This window comes from Aethalodelphis obliquidens, unplaced genomic scaffold, assembly GCF_003676395.1.
Source record: "Aethalodelphis obliquidens isolate GAN/ISIS:26980383/991018 unplaced genomic scaffold, ASM367639v1 scaffold5, whole genome shotgun sequence".
Taxonomy (NCBI): domain Eukaryota; kingdom Metazoa; phylum Chordata; class Mammalia; order Artiodactyla; family Delphinidae; genus Aethalodelphis; species Aethalodelphis obliquidens.
The window spans coordinates 46,934,410-46,951,644 of record NW_020837949.1 but is presented as its reverse complement, the minus strand read 5'-3'; the positions used below and the strand labels follow the sequence as shown (position 1 = coordinate 46,951,644).

At 44.8% G+C, this 17,235-nt stretch overlaps 1 protein-coding gene across 1 annotated transcript in view; it reads right to left on the bottom strand.

Annotated features, from left to right (window-relative positions):
• Positions 1-17,235, bottom strand: part of TRIL (TLR4 interactor with leucine rich repeats) — an 87,228-nt gene that overhangs the window by 52,779 nt on the left and 17,214 nt on the right. The gene's annotated exons all lie outside the window — the stretch shown is intronic.

Sequence of the window (17,235 nt, the reverse complement as noted above, 5' to 3'; positions counted from 1 at the left end):
ACTGATATTCAATGTCTCCTGTAGTCAACAGTGAAGGGAGACAAATGCAAAGAGGGGGGTGAGACAAATGCAAAGAGACACACAAATAACTTTCCGTTTCAAACTTTCAAATAAATCCCTCCATCAGGCAAAGGCTGTTTGCTCCATGCCAGGCACCTGGTTGTGTGCTTTATCTACTTCACCTCTTTTAATCACCCTTGTTTTACAGACACGAAAAAAAGAGGTTCCAAGAAGTGAAGTGCACAAACAGGACTTGGAACCCATCTTGCCGAGCACACCCAGACCGATATTCTTGACCACGAACTACACTGCCTCTCAGCATGTTTCCGGGACGCACCCTCTGATGCCGTTCAGGACCTTCCTGCATGGCCACAGGCTGCTTTCAGCTGCTGACCATTCTGAGTGATGGCTCCTGAGACTAGATGTGGAATTTGAAGAAGTGAATGAAGCTGAAGCCTTCTTTAGCTCAGGCCACTGTGAGTTCTAGGAGTCACTGAGGACTCCAGGGCACCAGAGGAAGCCAGGTTGCAATCAGAAAGCATTTCTAATTAAGCATCTTTGGTACACTGCCTAAAGAGGTCTTCAAGAGAAAGGACCGAGGCCTCCAAGTTTCTAGTGATTTGCTGCGATTTAGTTTTTCATTCTCAGTAAATATTCTCTATCATGCTTAATTTTGTACTTGTCATTGTATAGCTTTTTTTGGTTTGATTTTTTAAAGAGAGAGTTCCCCAAATTGTATAAGCTTCAGGTTTCACAAAGTCGGGATCTGCCCCTGCCTGTGCCTTTGTTAAATATTTTGCCTCTCATCTCCTAAGAGGCTGAAACAATTTCTCACAAATCTTCAGGCTGTCATGGCTCAACAGAGTGCCTGAAACACAGCTGTCCTGGAAAAGGAGAGGGAAGGAAAGAAAAAAGGAATGGAGAGAAGAAGGAAACGGACAGGATTATACGTAGTTGGAAGTCGGTTTGATCCATGGAGGGAGAGTCAGCACTGTTAAGAGCATTATTTTTTTTTAAAAAGCAACCTTCTAAATAAACTGGATCTCTGCTCTTCTGATAATTCTAGCACACTTAGGACAGCTTCAATAGACTATCCAATAATAAGCCAAAAGGCTCACTTTATCAGGGCCTCTGTATGGCTAGAGACAAAATCTAGACTTTATTCCTGTGATTTTTTTTTTGACATTTTGTTAACTAGAATTACCCGATTATGTTAACCACTCAGGATCAATCATGCATTATTTGGCCCCCGCCCAGTTGGAGGGTCTTGAAATTCCTTAAACAACTCAGCCACTTGTTCTGGAAGTTTGCAGCAGTCCTGTCTCCTTTGTCACACAGTAGCTGCCCCCAGTCATCTTGGGTGCTGTGTTTACAGAGCTTTAACTGTCATTTAGATCCTTGGATCTGAGGATGGGTAATGTAACTGCTATACCAACTTCACTGGCCCACGCTACCTGGGTTCACCATCTATGCTGACCATACTGACAAATTCATTGATGATAACCCTTCTTTTACACCTCCATAGATGTCATCTTTTCTTTTAGGTAGTATCTATCTCCAGAGTATTGGGGCTCAGGCTCATGTCAACTTGGGGTGTCAGAGTCATACTAAGTAAAATGACAAGGGAAAAATGGTTAAACAAGCTTCAGAAATATAAACAAACACATAGGAAATGCTTATTCTTTCCATTTTTTAAGTAAAACATCTGTGCTTGTTTTATGGTCTTAAAATACACGCTGCTGCTTAATCAAGTCATTCACATTAAGAGACAAGAAAAGACAAGGGAAGATTTTTTTCAAATGTGGGGCATTTAAAGGAAGTAGTGGAGTGTCTTCATCTGCTGTATGTTCATATAAAGTAGAAATAAACAAGGGCATGTTTATTCTATTAAGCGTATAAATCTTAAGGAAACCCAGCTGCTGTCCATCCCCAAGGCTTCTACAAATTTCCTGTTCATAATGCCTGACCTTCCAGGTTCTTTGTTATTTGTTGTTCTTTGTTTGTATGGCCTAAACTCAGAACTACATTAATAGCTCTAGTCTACAATTAAACTTCTGGGTCATTTGTTTTACCTAATTGTTAAGAGAAAGTCTAGTTCCCATAGTCTTGAATAAAATTTTATTTTATGGAAATAGAAAACACCCTTTGCAAAAAAAGTAATTATCTATCATGAATTCACCATCCAAGCTTGGGTGGGTTGATGTTTGAGCATTATATTTTGAGACAGGTAAATATATAATTGAAGCCCAAATGTAGATGTAAAGTTACTTTTAAAAATATCCTCCTTGAAGACGAAGTTTAACTCTGTAGAGTAGCTTTCTTTGTCTCCATTCTCTTGGTTTTCATCTTTTTTTTTTTAATAAAGCTACCCTCAAAAGCTTTATAGGATTACTAATTACCCAATGTCACCTATTGACAGAAGAAAGCCATTAGAATGGTCTCTAGTTACCTGAAATTCAAGTTGGCTTGCCAAAGCTCTTAAGGACAAATACATGCATTTGTTGGGCTGCTCCTGTCCCACGGGGTTAACTAAATGATCTGGAGGTGGGTGAGGATACAGGGGCCCTTGCAAAGCAGCGCTCTCCCCTGGGGAGGAAAGACATCCTGGGGATGTCCAGCTTAAAAAAAAACAAACAACAAATTATCTATATTTTTTCAGCTGAATCATATCTTTTCACGTAGCAACTCTCTTCAGGGCATTCATAAAACGCTTCTCGTCGGATATGTCTAGCTACAGGATGCTCTTTTTATTTAAAATGGAAGCAGCTTTGAATTCTCTCCGCAAAGAAGAGGCCCAGAACGCCGGCGGGAAGGAGCAAAGGGTCATGGGCTGCTGGGATGCGCAGGAGTGGGGTCGCAGGAAGGCCGGGTGGCGCTCGGGGAGGAACGGGCGCGGCTGGACGAAGGCGTCCACATATCACAACGAGGCTGAGCCAGAAGCTACAGTGTTCTTTGCACCCGCCCACTTCCCCAGTCCCCTCCTTGGCTTCATTCTTAAAAGCAATTTCAGGAGCGCCTTTCTTCTGCGCGCTACAAAACGAAGTGGCCGCTAGAGGGCAATATGGTGCAAGACAAGAGCTTGGTCTCACCCCGAGGTGAAATTATAGCCATATAGATAAACAAAATAAAACAGACAGGTATTGTAAAGAAGTGTGCTGAGTATGCTTTCCAATCCTTCTTCTCCATACACTCCCCCAAATATCAAAAATTAAATGAGTGATAAAGTACTGTGGACGCTAATCCATCATTTTTTCTCCTAGGTTCTGAGAATTAGAAGGAATTTTAGACAAAATCTCAACTCTTCAACCTCGAAACAGTCTAATTTCTGGAAGCGCTCTCTGCTCATAAACCCAAATTACACGATCAAAGAAGTGGAACTCAACCAGGGGGGTTCTGCTTCTCAAAATGTCGATAGCGCAGAGGTTGAGGAATCCTGGTCCAAGGCGACAGCACAGCTTTTAGATGCATTTCTACCCAGGGATGTAATCTAGTCCTGCAGCATTTTAAACCAGGCACACTCTTCTTGTTGTCTATATGCATCTCCTATGCACTGTGCATCTGTTCCCTAAGTAGACCTGTCAGTGTGACTGAAATGTATTGAGCAGATAAGCTGGTTTTTCAGATCCTTGCCAGACCCGCGAGACCCCTCCACTGCACTTCACTCCTTCATCTCAGGAGTGATGAAGCGCTCGGGGAGCCCTCCATGTCCCCAGAAAAGCTGTCACCAGCTGCCCCCTCACCACACCCGGACTCCTGGGTCCTGGACTGACAGCAGTGGATCCCCTGGCCCTGCCCCTGCAGGTGGCCAAGCCAGTGGGCAGGAGATCAACTCTACCCCAAGGCACTCTGGTCTGGGTTTCCACCACTTGTCGTCTGCGTGACCTTAAACAAGTCACTGAGCCTCACCTGTAAAATGGGGATGATAACAGCACCAGCCCCATAAGGGTGCTGTGAGGAGCAGATGAGCTAATATATGGAAAGCCCAGTAGGTCTGTAAACATGACGGGCATTTCCCTTCTCTCACCCATAGTGCACAATCCACTTTTTGTTTCTTCTCTCCCAGGGCTTCGCCCAAGTGCATGTGCAACTTCTGTCATTGTCTCATCGTTTAACTGTTTAAAAAATACTTATTTTATATGTCATTGCTATATGTTTCACCTTATTATTAGCACTTTCAACTATTTTGCCCAGAGACAGTGCAGAGCAGTGATTGCAAACTTTAGCCCCAGAATGCCTGAGACTGAATCTCTCTCTGCCTGTCTCTAGATTTCTGACCTTGAACAAGTTACTTAACTTCCCTATGCCTCAGTCTTCCCATCTCTAAAATGGGTGTGATAACAGTACCCATTATTATAAGATTAAATTAATATTGTTAAAGTACTTGGCGCAGTGCCTGGCACATAATAAGTACTAAATAAGATATATGTAAGTGAAAACAACAGTGATGAGGTTAATACTATTTCCCCAGTATCTGAAAACAGAACCCAAATGTGCCAGAATAACAAATGATGGAATAGCTGAGGCTAAACTTACAAGGCAAGAACTCTAGGGTCATCCATTCTCTGTGGCGGGGGGGCGGGGGCTTGAGGGGAAAGCTTCCTTTCCATCTACAAACATTTGTGTGCAGGAAATGCACGTTTGGTCCAATCCTCTAATTTTACCAAGAAGACAAATTGAGTACAACGTAGTCAGTGCTGCCTTGTTCAGAGGGAGGAAGACCAGGACCTGGGCTAGACCCGCAGCTGGCTGCCCTTCTCCCTCCATTTAGTGAGTTCCATAACGGTAGTATTGATCTGACACTGTTATGAACCTTCTCCGTGACTTGCAACCCAGCTTCCCCATAGCCTGAAGCAGCTTTATGTTTCTTACCATGTGGCCCTCCGAGGACGTTTGATGTCTCAGGGGCACAAAATTCAAAGTATCTAGAAAATAATAGCTGATTTTTTTTTCTTCTATCAGTGGGTTTCACCTCAAATAGAATACCATTAATACCACAGAAAGAGAAATTAAAAGGAAATAAAATCAGTAAACACACTACAAGAAGAACATTATGGAATTGTTCTTTAAAACTCTGCTGTCCTGGGCTTCCCTGGTGGCGCAGTGGTTGAGAGTCCGCCTGCCGATGCAGGGGACACGGGTTCGTGCCCTGGTCCGGGAAGATCCCACATGCCGCGGAGCGGCTGGGCCCGTGAGCCATGGCCGCTGAGCCTGAGCGTCCGGAGCCTGTGCTCCGCAACAGGAGAGGCCACAACAGTGAGAGGCCCGCGTACCACCAAAAAAACAAAAAAAAAAACCCTCTGCTGTCCTTCAAGGGTCACTGCAATAACACCCTGTACTTCCCAAATGCGTTTCGTATACTGCTGGCTTGTTTCTCTCTCCAGTCTATGAAATTTAAGGGCAGGGACTGTCACCATGAACTCTGTGCCCACAGCAGCCCGAGCACAGTGTCAAGCACACAGCAAATCTTACACATATCTGCTGCTGCCTTGGAAGATGATGTGGACCCAGGCCCAGGAGGACAGCATTTCCCAGAGTGTGGCATGTGGACCACTGCTCTCCCTCAGATTTTAAGTAGAAAGAGAGATGCTTTTAGATAGGACATGGACAAGGTATTAAACAACATTGAATTATATAATGAGAAAGCTATTCCTCTTTCATTCATCCTTCTATCTTTCTGATTCCTTCAGGGGAAAAGTTTCCATTTGTGCTAATATGTTTTAGGATGTCTTCAACTCTTCTTTCTCTCCCCTCCCCCCACCGCCAACATCTCAGACAAACTAAATAAACCTAAGAATCAGAATGTTTAGCAGGCAAAAATATCTACCAAGAATTTAATACACTGTCCTCATTACATCTGTTTATGACCATCCCTTATTCACAGCAAGTGACAACATCGGTTTTCCATTTTCCATCCTTGTGGCAGAAGCAGTTGTGCTTGGCAAGTATCCCACAAAGCTCTGCTCCCCTTCCGTCTGCAGTCAGGAGGGACCATGTGACTGACGTTTACCTGTGAGATGCGGGCGGAAACATCTGAGGACACAGCAGACACGATCCTGCACACTCTGCACATTTAATCCTCAGAGCACACAAATGCAGAAACCGCTGTGTGATTATCCCCTTAACACTGATGAGAAAACCAAGACTTAGCTGGAGAGGGTGAGTGACTTCCTAGAAGTTACTAGAGTCACTCGGTCACTAAGTGGGGGGCCGGAACTCAAAGTCAAGTGCATGTGGGCATGGAGCCCGCAGCCACGACGCTTCCCTCCTCCCGGAAAGGACAGGCTGCTAGGGAAGGCAAGGTGTGGGTTGTTACTAACGCTTCGATGTGGTTCTTTGGACTGTGACACAGCCCCAGATTTTTAAACTAAGTCTGGCTACACAGGGTTAATCTGAATCGGGTAGGGGTGGACAGGCATGCGACAGTCAGCACTGCCAGAGAGCACCACGCTACTTAGCAACGGGGAAAACAAGGGGCTCCAGAAGGAAGGGAAATGAGCCTCAGGGGTGGGTGGAGGAAAGAGGGCAGGCGGGGGGAGGGGCTGGACCCTGCCGAATCTGGGAGGTTGTGAGCGGTATGGGCACTGTGGGCTTTGGCCCTTGCCAGTGAGGAGAGGATCCTGTGGGGAGGTCACCCCCACTGCCAAGGGCTTTCCTGTAAAGCAAGAAAGGCCCTGCTAGCCTTGGAGGATGACGAGGCCAGCAGAGCCATCTGTTTTGACATCCAGACCCTATGTCTCTTTGGTGGTCTCTCCCTGGCCTTATGGAGGGTATAGGTGATACCAGGATCTTGACCGTTTTAACCTGAATGCTACTCACTTAACCAATCTGAACCCTTTCTCCTTATTCTTCTCAACCGGTCACTATGCTTATGAGGTGCCGAGGCCAAAAAGGAAGGCAGAAAACAGAAATCCCTGGTCATCTAAGTTCAACTTAACCCCGGCATATAGGTGGCCTGCAGATGGTGAGCAGAGGAGCCAGCCCTCAAAGGGACTAGACTGTGGAAGCATGGCCTGAGGATGGGCCAGAGAGAGAACGCAACTGTCCGAAGCCAAAGTCTACTGCGACCCCTGACAGGAGAGAACTCCAGATTAGTAAGAAAGCCCCAAGGAAGGCCCACCCATCCGGGAAAAAACTGGGCCGTTTCAAACTTCCAACTAAAATGTGTGAGGAGGTACAATGGATACCCCCATCCCTCCTTAGTGTGGGTTATTTCTGTTCTGTTACACAATTAGAGAGATGCAGAGAAGCTGCACCTCAAATACCTCCATGAAAATTGTATTACATTTCCAAGGAATTATCTTTAATTTTGTAAAGGGTGATAAAGATACTGTGTTTATATTTTTCTTTTTAAAAAGAGGCATTTTGAAGTAGGATAAGATGATGTGATGTCTGGGATAAGCTTTAAAATAATTCAACAGAGAATAAAAAAGAAAAAGGAAATGTTGCAAATCATTGATAATTGTTTATCTGAGTAATGAATCTTTGAGGCTTGTACTATCCCTACTGTTGTACTATCCCTACTACTTTTATGAGTGTTTGAAATTCATCGTGAAAAATAAAACGTATTCATGGAACAGACACCAAAAAAACTTGCCAGTGTGCCCAGGATATATTCCTTTGGTTTGAGTAACTTCAAAACAGCTGAAACAAATTTCCACAAAACCTTCATGCCTAAAATCTCTGTGCTTTAACAGGCACTTTGTGAAAATTGATTAATCAGGTGATATTGTTATTAATGTAGGGAATTAGGAGAATGACAAATGAAGAAAAATGTGTTTTTCAAAGAGAAAATAGAGGCTGGGTACCAGGAAGCTGGTAAAGGAGGATGTAAAGTGCAGAAACCACATTGTGGGTTTCAGGAAGTTGGCAGAATGTCTTCTCAAAGGAGTTCTCTGATGGAAATAAAGTACCACGGATGGAAGACCGGCATACCTGGGCACTACTCTGGTCCTTGCCACTAACTTGTTGTCTGTCTTTGGGCATCTCATTTGTGTATGTATTCATCAAACATCCGCAACACCAAGGTGGGGAGAAAGACCCAAATGGCACCAGCTAGTCCTGGGCTGCTCAGCGTCTCTGGGAGAGGATGCTGACGAACCAGGCCCCATTTAACGTGGTCCAGTGCTGAGCGCGCACTATGGAAGGCATGATGGGGTTGTTGAGGCCCCAGGGGAATGCAGAGGGATGAAGAAGGGAGTGGCATGTGTGAAAAGGAAAGACAGGGTATTGTAGGGGGAAGGAACCGCATGAACAAATTTATGGAAGCGTGATACAGATCTTCACGGATCTTACACGGCTGGAGCGCAGGGTGTTTTAGGGAGGTGCCAGGGGACACAGCTAGAGAAGTAGGTGAGGCTCAGATCCATATGACAATTCACTCAACACGTAACTATTGAGTTCTTACTGTGTACCAGGCAGTGTGCCAGGGATGGGATACGGCAGCGAATAAGTTAGAGAAAAATACCCAACTTCGCAGATATTACCTTGGCGCCAGTGAGGAAAGAGACCATAAAGGAGGCAAATGAAGATAAGAGTCTATCAACCAACAAGCTGACAAGCGCAGTGTGGTATCGAAACACACCAGTGGTGGGGGGCGGGGGCGGAATGAGGGGTGGGGAGACAGATAAGGAGTGTCAAGGGTGTTTGGTTTCAGTTTGAATATTTGAAACGTGTTCTGAAGGAAGAGAGGAATGAGCCTTGCTGGTAGCTGGGGGAAAAACATTCTGGAAAGAGCTTTTAGGACCTCGCATACTAAGAGGGAAACCTTTGTCCTCACAGCTATGGAAACAATGGATTTTAATCCAAGGATCCAAACCGTCAAATTTCAGTCTGTAGAGGACCATTTTCATAGTTCTATACGGCAGGTAGGTAGAAGGAGGCTGGGAGACCAATTGGGAAACAATTCCAGAAAAGACACTCTAAGGGTATAAATTAGAAGGAGTTGGGGAAGGGGGGTGCAGTGCAAGAACATACAGAGAAGAACTCCAAGTTGGTAGGATCCGTGTGACACTGGCTGGGAAGGAGGAGGGAGGATGGATGTTCCGATGACCCCTGTTCTGATTCTCACAGAGGGGAGGGCTATGGGGCATGTTTGAGTTGGCCACCTACTAACCTTGCCCGATCCTTGGTCACATGTCTTGCCACCAGGGACACAGCTCTCACCAGGACAAGAAGGGCCAGTCCACACCCAGGGCTGCCAGCAGCCACCCTAGCACACGAAGCGTTACTCTTCCTGCCTGTGGTCAGCATCTCTCCACGTCACACAGCATGGCCTCACTCCCTGGGGAAGGATGCACCCACACCACCAGCTGGAAATCTTGCGTATTTTGAAAGGAACACCCTATCCTAAAAGGCACATTGCAATGAAAATTTCCAAGGAGAGGAGAATGCCACTGTGTCTGTTAACTACCAGAGCCACGTTTTGTTTACTGGGGCAGGCTGCTGTACAGTTCTGCTCCATTAGGCTAACTTGTTTTCAGATATAAATTAGAGCTGATGTCCCGAACCCACGGTGCTGCCTCTTCACACAAACACCCCGTTCCCTGGTGAATGAGTTAGCAGGTTTGGTAGATGCAGAAGACATGTCTTTGATTTAATATTCAAGCTAAACAAGAAAAACCGCCCACTGGAGCACAGAAATAATGATGCAGTATAATAGCGAGTGGTCCACGCAAAAGCCACATGTCTGGGGCAGGTCAGAGGTCTAACTGCTTCCTGATGTGCCATTTGCTGTTACACTTTCTGCATCAAAAAGCACTTGGCCACTGAGAAGATGCAGCAGGAATCCTCCTGCCCCTGGGCCATATGCAGGAGTGCTCAAAGCGTAGGAATCACCCTGAGAGGCCTGTAGCCATCTGGGCAGGCAGGGCTGGTTAATATAAGCCCCCTCCATGACTGTAATCACCTAGAATGGCAGAAGGTTCTCTGTCCCTGACATCTTTCTACACATCTGCCTGGTTACCACCACCACCACCACTGGTGACTTCATTAAGTTAAGGCAATGGCTCTTGACTAGGGGTCAACAGGACTGGCTACATATTTTGTTGGACCCAGTGCAAAGGGAAAATACGGGGCCCTTTGTCCAAAAAGTAGGGAAAAAGTGCAGTTGAACAAAAGTATAATTTTTTTTCCTTCTTCTCTAGTCTCTACCTCAACTTGTTATGGTATTATTAACTTGCTATTTAACGCCATGCTAAGTAAAGAAAGCTTTAAAATTTAAAGAGTTCATGTGAATTTCACTGTTCATCTTCACACAATGCAATGCTAGTTTTAAAGGCAAATAGAAGTGCATTTAACTCATACATGAAACCATCAAAATTACACGGCTTCCGTTTCATAGCTCGTGCATGCATATGTATTTCATTCTTACCAGAATGGCGGAAATGTTGCACAAAATGAACTCAAATCGCTTCTTGATCACAGGCCTTCTACCAATGCTCTCTGCCTTTTGCTTACTGAGAATTAAGGAAAGAAAAAGGAAATACAGGCTGTCCTGTCTTTCCCTTTCCTTCTCTGTTATTGTGTCCAGGGTAAGTAGTAGCCTCATACAGTTCATAATAACTGATCAGTGTTAGTTTCTTAGTTTTGACAGATGTATCATGGTTGTGTAAGATCATAACATCAGAGGGAAATAGGTTAGAGAACGTATATGGGACCTCTCTGTATTACCTTTGCAACTTATATGTAAATCTAAAATTATTCCAAGATAAAAAGCTCATCAAAAAGAGAAAAGACTTTTGTAGCACACACCTTGTCAAGAATTACTGGGTTAAAAAGGAAAAAAAAAGCATTTAAGGCATGACAGCAGCATTTATCTAACTTGCCTGATAAGCTTCACCTGGGATGAATTCCTATACCCATTTCTAGAAGATTCTGATTTATTCGATCTGTAGCGGGTCCCAGGATCGGATTTTAAAAAATTTTTATTGGAGTATAGTTGATTTACAATGTTGTTACTTTCTGCTGTACATCAAGGTGAATCAGTTATACATACACATATATCAGGATGGGATTTTCAACAAGCCCTCAGCTGAGAAGTCTTAGCAGACAAATTCGGGAAATATCGCGAGAGTGCAGTGGAACTAGTATAGTTTTAAGAGTCAGGCGAACTTGGGGCCACACTCCAGCTGTGTGGCCTTTTCTTACCAGATTTTTTACTTACCAGCTATGTGACCTTTTAAGCACTGACTTAACTTCTTAGAAAATTAGTAGTAATAGGGCCTTACTGTAGTAACATTTAAATGAAGTACCTACAAAAATACCTAGCACAGGGCTTGACACGCCATGTGTTATAATTGGCACAAACACCTTGTATTCTGATTTCTCCTTCTAAGGAGAACGTGAGGTTAATGAACTGTGACCATAGTTCTTTAAACACGTTACACCAAGACCCATGCCTTTTTTCCAGAAGATAACTTAACACCAAGAAAATAGGGGGTATAGTCTCTTCTTCAAGCGTCCCTTTATTTAGAGATTGGCTTGCTCGTTCATTTTCTGGTAGACAATAGAGAGACAGCTGCCCTTCATCGTGCCAAATGACAAGAGAGTCAGACTGGACATGTCCACAGGCTTCTGCCCTGAGGGAAGGTCGCTTGCACAAGCACAGCTGTGGCAGGAGCAGAACCCTCTGTGTGTCCTCCTTCCCCACCGGCCACCCCAGTGCAGGCCCCAGCACAGCTGGGGCACTGGAGGAAATCCCTCCTTTGACAGAGGCCAAGAAGCAGTGTGGGTAAAACATGAACACTGCTTAGCGCTATATCTCATGGGAAATAAAAAGACAGTGAAATCCTTTGGCTGCCTTTTGTCTCCGGATGTCCTGAAGCTTCTGGTCTCTTTATGATGTAAAGAACTGCCCCCTAATTGAGACAAGCCCTAAGGTAGTGTGCCACAAAATGCTGGTTCTCTCACCCCTGATAAAATAATACATTAAATTTGTATCATGTCTGCACATCTTAGAGAAAAATCCTTCGTGGTGCTGAGAAGAGGGACATGTCGCAGGTATTGGCCAAGAAGCAAATGAGGTGAAGAGGTAATGAAGATTTGAAGCTTAAGAGGTAACATCTATAAACAACAAGGTCCTACTGTATAGCACAGGGACTGTATTCAATATCCTGAGATAAACCACAATGGAAAAGAATATTAAATATATATATATATCTGAATCATTTTGCTGTACAGCAGAAATTAATACAACATTGTAAATCAACTAGACTTCAATAAAAAAGTTTTTTAAATAAAAAATGTTTTTTAAAAAAGAGGCAGCACCTGGCACAAGGTCTTATAGAGAGGACACATGCAAGATCTCGGGGGAGACCAAAAGGGAAACGGAGGGTCATCCTTTATAGAAGGTTTCCCCTTCTACAGTAAGACCGCCCTCGATGCCGGGGCTATTCTAACCATCCTTTCGACACATATGGAATGGGGCCTACGTATTCCAAGTCTCATGATAGATAGCCATTCATGACACTGTTCTCAGATGCCATCCAAGCCCAAGGAAATGTTAGATGGTAATGTTGTAGTTTACACACACACACACACACACACACACACACACACACACACACACACACACTAACCTACTGAGAGCAGCCAAAGTAAAAAGGGAGACTTTACTGGGAGACCCTAAGGGTTCCCAATGAAGGGCAATCAGGCTTCACAAGGGTCTGAAAATAGGAAGTGGATAGTCACTCCGAATCAAGGAAGTGCCTCGCCTGGCTCTCCAGGGATGGGCAGTCTCTGGTATCTGCTTCCCTCACCGTCTCTGATTCACGGCAGAATTCCCCCACCCCCTCGCTTTCTACCTCTCTGGACACATGGCTGAAAATGGTGTCCCCGAACTCCAGAGCTCTGCCTTCTCCAAGCTCCAGCCCAACCAAACAACCAGCCCACCTTCCGGTTCCTGGAGCAAGAGTCTACTGTGCCCAGCTTGGGCCATGAGTTGACCAGTCTTGTGGGGTCTCGTAAACTAAGCACGATGCACACTCACAGCCCCTCCTGTGCTATGGGAGGTCAGGACCAACTCTCCAAGAAAGGGGCTTGGTCTCAGTAGATACCTCCAAAGACATTTATTTACTGCAGGTGAAAATGTTGTGCTGCTAAGTCAGAAATTTCTTCTAGCACCTTTGCCCTCTTTTTCATATCTCCTCTGTTCATCAGTTCTGTGTTGCACACTAGGATGTTGGCATCTGGATGAGAAAGGAAATAAAGTGAAGGAAGATAGCAATGACAAACCATTTTAACTTGAAGATTATCTGCGAAACAGAGATATCCAGACTGCCTGCAATGTTTTTTTCTCACTTCATGCGCTTGAAATTCATATTGGAGCAGAAACGTCAGTCAATTCTCCAAGTTCCACTTATGGCATGGAGGAGGGAAAAGGTGCCTTTTCCCCAGGAGTGGACTTCCAGGCCACAACTCACAGGCGGAAGGCACAAACACGGGAGGCTATAAACTGCTCACAAAGGAAGAAAGGCAGAGTGGAAAGGATAGGAATGAAAAAGGATCTGAGGGCAGGAAGGCTGGTTCAAATTAATGAGACAATGCGAGCCTTGACATTCTTGATGGATGTCAGTGGTTAAGTGCTAGCCGGACCTTCTGAGGTTACAACCTCCATTCAAACCTCAGCCCAGGATGGCAACCTGAAACCCAAGGCCATGGGCAGCGAGCATCTGTGAGCCCGGCATGGATTAGTGCCGTGGCCTTGGGAGGCCCCTCCAGGCGGCTGCTTCCTCCCTGTGTACCAATTACCCCCCAAGCCAGGTGTGCTCTGGGGCGGGGGGGCGACAATAATACCAAGTAATTAAGACAAAATGTTCTTGGCTGTGTCTCAGGCATATTCCTTGTGACAAGAACAAAGGGTTAGTTGATGAACTAATTTTTGGTGGGGGAAGCAGCAGCATCTATTATTAAATGAATGCTTAGAATTTTTGTTTGTTTGTTTTTCAATAGCCCCATTATAATTTCAGTTCAGATACTCCAAAGCTCATGTTTCCTAATTTATTATCGCTTGCTACAGTCCTCTGGGATCCAGTAATTGAATTTTACTGGCGTCATTACCATATCCACAAACAAGCGAGTCTTCCTGAACTAAATCAGTCAAAGCCTGTTGGCTGACCCACAGGAGATGTGCCCAGGGTGGGAGCTGATCTCAGCATAGAGAGGCGGGCATGTTTCCCTGGCCAGGGAGACTGGTTACTGCTGGGTGCCAGGGAGGCTGCACGTGGTCAGCTCTGAACATCTGCGGGAGAAGTAGGAGCAGAAGAAAAGAAAAATAGGAGGCTCCAAAGACCAGACCCCCCCAAATAACCAGGTTATTATCCCACTGCAGTCCAAAATAGATGAGCGCTGAGAGGCGGGATCTACATACTTGGTTGAGAACCAGGAAATTCCACAAGGAGATGTTGAAATTCCATCTTAAAAAAAAAAAGCAGATCGACAGCCTACATCCTCTCCTTTTTACATCCAAAACAGGAAAATAAAAATCATAACCTTAGATGCATTTTAGGGCTACATGGACACATGGTGATCATCTAAATAAATCCAGTCTCCTCATTTTACACAGGATGCTCATAGGAAAAAAAAAAAAGAATTCTTATCTCAGTGTGATATTTAAGATTTGTTTTTTAAAAATCCACGTCTTTCAAAGATTTACCTTCAAAAACTTAGGGCAGGACTTCCCTGGTGGCACAGTGGTTAAGAACCCACCTGCGAATGCAGGGGACATGGGTTCGAACCCTGGTCCAGGAAGATCCCACATGCCATGGAGCAACTAAGCCCGTGTGCCACAGCTACTGAGCCCATGTGCCACAACTACTGAAGCCTGGGCGCCCTAGAGCCTTAGAGCCTGTGCTCTGCAGCCAGAGAAGCCACCGCAATGAGAAGCCCGTGCACCGCAACTAGAAAAAGCCCGTGTGCAGCAACGAACACCAACGCAGCCAAAAATAAATAAATAAATAAATTTATTGAAAACAAAAAACAACAACAACAAAAAACCTTAGGGCAGCACGGAGGTGGAGTGCAATGAATACAGACAGAAATCAACTGCTACTTGATGCCTATAAGCCCCCGGGCAAGTCGCTGAACTCTAAGGCTTGATTCCTTCATCTGGAAAATGGGAATAATCATATTATTGGCTTCTCTGAGCACGGACATAATGCATACAAGATATCTCACAAAGCATCTGGCGCCCAGTCTTAGTGAAACATCATTCTACCTTGGCATTTGTTAAGGAAATAGATCACTTATTTTGAAAACACTGTACTACTAGGAAAATAAGTGGCTGAAAGGATAGGACTGTTTTGATGGACCTGATCCTTCTCGAATAGTTCCCACTATATTTGAGAGCCCAGGAAAGGAGAAAGGCCCCTCAGGTGAGCATCACCAAATTTATGAAGGCATCGGGCAAAGACTTTGGGTAACTTTGTCTGGGTGGCTGAAATACACACCACTGGGAGTTTGCAAAAGCTATGGGGACTTTGGTGCTCTGACCCACAGATCATATCTCAACTCAGATACCGCGATGCACAATTAGGGAATCCTACTACTTCTCCCCCACAGGCTTCAGTCTCCCAGGTCCTGATTTTTTGTCAGAAGAAAAAAAGCAACTGCTCCACCATTTCCTCCCCTGTTTCCATGCCCCTTCCCTATATCCTTTAAGTAATAATCAAGAAAAATACTCCCAACTAAATCAACCATCAACACGTTGAATTCTGTTAGGGGCTGAGTTGTGTCTCCCCCTTGACCCCAAAATTCAGATGTTGAACTCCTAACCCCCAGGACCTTAGAACGAGACGTCATCTGGAAATTGGGTCACCGCAGTTGTCGTTACTGTTAAGATGAGGTCATATGGAAGTAGTGTAGGCTTTTACTTCAATATGACTGGTGTCCTCATAAAAGGGGGAAATTTAGACACAGGCAGAATGTCACACGAGGATTAAGTCAGAGGTCAGGCTGATGTATCTACAAGCCAAGGAAAACCCAAGATTGCCCGAAAACCACGAGCAGCTAGGAGACAGGTGTGGAGCTGATTTTCCCCACAGCCCTCAGAAGGAATCAACCCTGCTGACACCCTGATCTTGGACTTACAGTCTCCAGAACTATGAGAAAAGACAGCTCTGTTGTTTAAGCCGCCAGTCCATGGTACTTTGTTACAGCAGCCCCAGCAAAGCAAAACACATGGCAACCCCTTTGTTACGGAAATAAAGCCTCTTTTACCTCCTCAACCTTGTTCCAGGACCACTGTGACCTGAGCACCTAGCGCCCTGCTACCCACACCCCCTTTTCCACAACACCTTCATAGAACAGGCTTGGTGGTATCTGTGAACTCAGGTCCCAGAGTTTGCCTCTAAACTCCAGGCCAGGAAGCAGTTAGTACCATGCTGGTGTAGGGGGCTGGGGGGAGACAGCACCAACACCATCCAAGGTCACATCCCTCACCCCTGGCCTCCCCTCATCAGATGGCTATCATAGCCTGAGAGATGATAACACAGATTATCCATGTTTTGCAGCCTTATTCAGCTCCCTTATAAGGGAGAACTATGCCCCTAGAACTCTTGCAAACTGGAGTAGCTATTATAAATCTGAGCTTGCAGATGAGAGACTGATGTCATCCTCTCTTTTCAGTAAAAATAGAAAAAAGTTAAAAGAGGAAAGAAAATGTAAGAAACCATCTCTAGCTCCCCACCCCCCTCTCTCTTATCAACACACACACACACACACACACACACACACACACACCACCTATACACACAAATTCTTTTCCACTAGCTTGTGTCTCCTTTTATGGATGTGTATTCACAAGAATACACATACTGGTTTCTGTCCCCTGGGGTAATGATGATAAATATGCCAAGGTCAGCAGCTCCATCAGTCATGGAAGCTGCTCGCTCTGGCAACTGCAGATAATCATTTACCTGGTGAGACTGGTTGCCTATACGACAATTCATGCTTCACCATATCGCTGAAATGTCCCTTATCTCACAAAAACACTTGTCTTATTGTGTCTTTCTGGTGCACAAAAAAATTCATAATGATTGTTTTGCTTTGGAATTTTTTTTCAAAGTCTTAGTCATGATTTTGTGGGGGAAGAAGTTACTAGAAAACAGGGACTAGGTGGAAAATAACATCAGGGTGTTGACAAAAATATTCTGTTCCACATCCTAGAAAGCAAAAACTCAGGCTTCAGTAGATCCAAAAGATCTTCGATGGAAAACTCCTCCTAGCCTAACTCTCTTCTAA